Source organism: Thalia democratica, chromosome 6 (genome assembly GCF_965202585.1).
Source record: "Thalia democratica chromosome 6, ktThaDemo2.hap1.1, whole genome shotgun sequence".
Lineage (NCBI taxonomy): Eukaryota > Metazoa > Chordata > Thaliacea > Salpida > Salpidae > Thalia > Thalia democratica.
In genome coordinates, this window is record NC_139170.1 from 51,914,073 (window position 1) to 51,920,522 (window position 6,450).

At 23.8% G+C, this 6,450-nt stretch overlaps 1 pseudogene; it reads right to left on the minus strand.

Annotated features, from left to right (window-relative positions):
- Nucleotides 1–1,066: 1,066 nt before the first annotated feature.
- On the minus strand, nucleotides 1,067–1,564 carry LOC145839220 (protein cornichon pseudogene; annotated as a pseudogene).
- Between the last annotated feature and the right edge of the window lie 4,886 nt (nucleotides 1,565–6,450).

Genomic DNA, 6,450 nt, shown 5'->3' on the forward strand with positions numbered 1-6,450 from the left:
TTGTTAGAAAGTTTATTTTCACACTCAGATAAATGCATGTACAATTTTTTATAGGCCATATTTCTGTCTTAAGATTTTTCAGAAGAACAATCGATGCTTAAAGAATGTGTAGAAACATGTAAAACCAATAATTGTTACATACTATATACATACATCATACATACTATATAATGAACTTTATGACTTTTTTGACACTTTTATTATGTAAATAACAATAGAAAAATAATACATAAACTTGTTCATATGCCTTTTGTCATATTATTGAAAATTACAACTAATACAATAGTTATATTTAAACTTTACTTCTTTTTTTTTTTTTTTTATGTTTTAAGGTTTGGATGAGTAGCACTCAATAGTAATGTTTTGAATTATCTTAAGAATGTTATCTTAAATGAAAGTTACGCTCTTTTAGTTAATGGGTCCGATTGTAATGTAACGGTGTTTCCCCTAGTATTTGCTGAGTCGGCATTTTTTGTCTTAATACCTTATCCATAACCCTTTTTACCCAAACATATTAGAAATTTATCGAAAAATTAATTTTTAACAATTAAGAACTATGATTTCTTTTTTTGATGAATCAGCAAATATTAAGGGAAACATTACAACTAGATTACAAAATTCTGTTGAATAAAAGACAATTTACTAAAAAATAAAAACTAATAACTAATTACAATTAAACAGCAACTTATTTAAAATGTTGCAAGAGGAGTACTTACTGCAAACTCTGATGTAGTATCTGCAATGCTAAAAACAATGTTAGTTACTATTGACAAAATAGTAGGACTATTTTTCAAGTGAGATATTTAATCATGATAATATCAAAGCCTGAACTAAATGTTTAAATGTAAACCAGTTCTGTAAAGAAAAATGAATAACATAATTTAATGTTATGTATTATAATACAAACTCATTTGTTCTGATAATTTAAACAAAAACTTGTTAAAAAGAAATAGCTAAAAATAAAATAAGAGTTAAAATCAATAAATAGTTTTGTAAGTTTAAGTTTCAAGATATCTAGTTATATAAAAAACTACTACAACTTTTGTTATCTATTTTATTTTTAACGCTACAAAATTACAGTAACAAACATGCAAGCACCAACAGAACAATGTGCAGCCAAACTGCTTGCGAGAGTGTACACTAACCCAAACAGGTACCCGAAAAACGAACTAAAGTAAACAAAAGTTTTCGAGAAACCCTCCGCGAAACCGTAGTTCAAATTCTCACGGTTCATAACGGTGGTCGGGTCGTACAAGCCGGGTTTGGTCGCTATCGACAATCGAGATGATCGCTTCTTGTACCTGTAGCAGTGGTAAGCGACTAGCGGGCAGTTGAGTCCGAAAGTAACACAGCAGCCGCTTAGAAGGAACAAAAATGTAACGGTCGAGTGAGCAACGTATTCTGGCAGTACGAGAGAGTTCAAGCTCTTGCAGTGGTCTATCGGGTTCTTGTAGAAATAATTGAGATCGTCAAAGGCGATTGCTTGGTATGCTGACAGGAATATCAGGAACATTAATGTGATAATTGCCACTATGTAGCAGAATGCAGCAAATGTGAACACCATTTTAATAAAACTTATAATCTGTTTGAATTTTGGATATAAATTAGTTGTATAAAACTAATTTTGATACTTCACTATTTAATTACAAATAAAACATTTTCAAGTTATTAATAATGATTTCAGGTCAACATTTTAACTCATAAACTAAAACTTAAAAAAATGTCTGATACTAAACTTTTATTAATGTCCTAATTTTATCATGATTAAAGTCTCTTTTAATATCTGTTTTTATTTTTTATGACCCCTAATAAAACACTAAAAAAGCTTAATTTTTTGAGACAGCATAAATTACCTGTCATAAGAAGTTTAAACTCGTAACAACCCTGACTCCTGAGCACAAATTTTGATAACAAGTAAAATTAGTATAATATTTGTCCCGTTATATTTGTTTTTTTTTTTGTTTATTTACAACCCTATATAACAATTTAATAAAAAACCAATAAAAAATAAATTAAATAAAATCATTTAAACTTTAACAAAAAATTGTTTGAGTTTTTTGAAATATCTGAAACTAACTTAGTTTTTTTATAAAATTTATAAAATTAAACTAACTTTTTTCAACCCGACATTTTCAAAAATATTTAGTTATGTTAAATTTGACAAGGACAGCTTAAAGTTTTCGATGTCAAACTAACTTGAGTAGTCTGGCAACCCTGAACACATATAATTTAGTTATAAGCAAATAATTAGTAGATGCGTTTTCTTATTATATTTAACTTGTTTTAAAAATCTAGTTAATAAATTTTGTATTAAAAATCTTCTGTATGTAATTTAACTTTTTTTTTACAACCTAAATGTTCATTCACTTAGATCCTGAGTTGTATACATTATCTCCCTAATTATTCACTTATACAGATTTTTTATGCTTAAAATCTACTGATGTCTTTATTTTCTACTTTCTTACAGTTTTGAATATACAAGTACGGCTAATATACAAATAAAATAAAGTAATGTCTAAAAGTCATATTAAGAAATACTGTTTTTATTCTAAAATTTTTCAGTTTAAATTGGAAATTAAAGTCTTATAGTTTTGACAGAAAATAATATAGATAGTATGAAAAAAATAAAAAAACAAAATATTTTATTTGGAGCTCATGAATTGTTTATATTTTTAGCATTATTTAGATTTAGAATTTTATACAATTTTTAATAAACATTTTTATTTTAAACTTAATAAAAAAAAAACTGTGAATATTTTAACAATTAATATACATAAAAAGTTATAAAAAAACCACACAAAACTTAATCATACAAAAACACAAATGCTTCTTTTTAATAATAATTTAGTTTATGGATTAAATATACAATTAGTATCAAGTTTAAGTGAACACAAAAGTCTGTAATTAAAAATAAACACTTCTTCAATTCAAAATTTTAAATTGTATTAACAAAAGTTGTTTCACTCGCTTAAATCAAATCAGACGAGATCATGAGTTGAATAATTCAAACAGAAACATTAAATACGAGAAGACTTTTAAGAAATATTAAGTACAGATTAATAAATCTTTTAAAAAAAGTAAAAAAGACAAATTAAAGGTTTTTTAAGATTAATATAATATTACATCAAGTTTATTAGTTGAAAGTACAAGAGTCTTAATGCAAATTATACAAAAATAATGATTTCAAAAAATAAAAATTTAGCTAAATGCTGAATGCATGGTGTGGTTATATAAAACTATGTATCAAATTTCATTTCAAAAAACATACCAATATACTTATCCCATAACAGATTATGGAATCTGATTTTATATACGATGTTATAAATCTGCTTTTATATACACTTTGTTCTATAACATGCTGATTGTTAAAGTAATACAAACATCATTTAGTATATTTTTGTCAACGGTCTTGTAAAAAACTAAAAAACATGTTTTTTAAGACGCACATATGCTTTTATGAAAAAACAATTACTTAGAGTCAGGTATAATTTATTTATCACAGGTGTAAAAAATATATGATATTTTCTAAAATATAGATAAGTCGATACTATTTTCAGTTGTAAAAGAAATAAAAAGATAGTCAACAGCACATATTTTTAATTTGCAATAAACAATCCTTTAACAGTTATCTATCTCATTCTAAAAAAAAATAAAACTATTTTTTGTTAGGTATTTATAACTTTTTTTGAGTACAAACTTTCTTCTTTCAATAATGAAAAACCACTGGAAATGAAAAAAATCTAAAATATCAATATGTAGTTATTAAAAAAACTTTTATTTTAAACAAATGTATTAATAACACTATAAATAATTTATAATTTTTGATATGTATAGTAGTTGTTTCTTTTTTTATAATGTCAACTTTATATTTTAGAATCATAGTCATCTTGAGATAGGGGTGGGCAACGTACGGCCCGCGGGCCGGATCCGGCCCGTGTGATGATGAGTGAAAATTTACACTATAAATTAAAGATAATTTTTTTGTATGCTAAATAAAATTTTCTAGATCTCGGTCTTAAAATAACTGTGAATTCTTGTATGAATACTTCATGTGTCTAGTTTTAAAGAGTGTGCTTTAAAATAAAATTAACTTTAACCTACAGTATTTCAGCTAAATAAATACCGTATTTTGAAGATCATTGTTTGTTGATAATTTAATTTTTTTTTTAATTTGGGTAGTTATTAACAGAGCCATATAATATAAATACATGCAGATATTGGATATAGCAATCAGTTTACATGATGTAAAAATTAGTTGATTGAAGTGTTTGAAAATAAAGATTTTTATAAGATTACATTTTTCAATTAGACCTAATATTTTCAAATAGTTTAATTCTACTGAATATTTTAATTGCAGAGTACTGATTAATAAAATAAAAATATCTTATTATTAGTTATAATTATAGTTATCTTACGATACAATATTATTGAGAGAAAAAAAACAATTATACTTTTTAGATGCAGCTAAAGATAATAAAAATAATAAAAATAATAAACAAAATTTGCTTTAAAACAGATAATATAAATGTTAAAAAATACTTTTAATTTTAAAAAGTTATAAAAGGAAAATTGTTTTTTTTTTATAGTACATTTTTTTAACTTGTTCAATTTTACATTTTTGGTAACTTTCAGTTAATGTCGTTTAATATTATGTTTGTTTTTTTTTTCTAAAGTTTCTGCCAGTAACGTATTTATTTATTTATTCTTTAATTTCAACTTATTAACGAACAAACTGGAATACATTTTATGCTATAAAATAATACATCTTATGCTAAACGTAACAGTGACGGTTTCTGTTTAATAATTTGTATACAGTAAGTCTTGTAAGTGATATAAAGTAATGACTATTGGATAAAATAAAAAAAAATAGTTAGTTTAAATCATTTATTTGTCATGCTACACGTTGTAGTTAGTCAGCAAAACGTAAGCTACTTTTTGTATACAATAAAACAATCGAGTAAAGACAACTAAAACAAAAATACTAGAAACGTTAGTAAGTAATCGTAAAAGTTTAAAGAAAAGTATCAATAAAATATTTTAAATGATTTAAACTAACTAATTTATTTATTTTATCCATGAGTTATTTTAATCTAACACATTTACTGTTTCAAAAATTTTAAAGAAGTTTTTATACAAATTTACAAAAAACTTATAGTTTTTAAACTTACTTAGATATATACCATTAGTTTTAAGAAAAATATTCAATTAAGACTTTTTGTACTCAGATTTGTATACACTATAAATAAATTGAAAATTTAGAGACTAAGAGTTTACTAAATATGTTGAATAAAGACTTCAAGTTTGTTGCAAATAGTTTTATCGAGATTATTTAAATACATTCAATTTTAAAGAGATTGTTATCCATAATCTGTGCTTATTTCAACGTTTTTACTAAACTATAGCCATTATTTTATGTAATCTATTTAAAATATTTTATGCATACGACAGAATTTTAGAGTTGAAATTTTTTTTAAATTTTAAATAAATAAAAGCTTTAAACCTTTTTTTTATTTACAATTCAAAACTGAGCTAAAAATTTTACCTTTAATTAAAAAAACCACTGTAGTTTATTTTATATAGTAAAAAGGTAATTGATACACTAATAATATAAATGTATAGTAACAAAACAACTTTTTTATAATATACAAAGCATACTAAGTTTTATAGATTTGTTAAATAAATGATTTTTTAGTCAATACAGTTTGTTTTGAAAGCTTAGATTGTAGATAAAAACGTTAACTGCTCATTAATAAAAAGAAAGGAAATAATTTTTTTAAATATTTCAAACCTTTTTAGAAACGATACGTACAGATATAAAGTGACTTCTTTTACAAATTGAAACTAAATTTACAGATTTGTTATTTTTGCTCAGTTAAAAAAAATTAATTACCCTTGTAAACTTAAACAACAGTTAAAACAAAAACAAAAGCCAGAATCTATTGTGCTCATTAGAAGTAAAATTATACTCAAAACAAGCTAATCAAGTCTTTATGACGTCACTAAAACCTTAGTTGATACCGGTAGGACTTTTTATGGGTAGTTTTAAATATTGGGTACTTTAAATTGCAGCAATTTTGCGATAAAAAGTAAATATTTTGATGATTTCATTAACTTTACTTTGGGTCTTTTTGAAGCTTAAACTTTCTTAACAAAACAAAAACGAGCATAAAGTTAATTTTATAGACAAATTTATGAATTTTTCAAAAAACATAAAACTTTAATGTCAATTATTTTCCTTGTCTTAAAAGCTATCTTAATTAATAAGAATGTGAATTACAACAAATGTAATTAAATTATTATAGTTTAATTAAATATGTTGTAATTTACATTCTCATTAATTGTTTTTTTCCTTTTATCAATTTTTTATCTAGGAAATGGCCAGGCAAATGATAGTGTAATATACATCATTTTGTTTTGAGGCCAAATCGTAAAAGATATTAACATTATTTA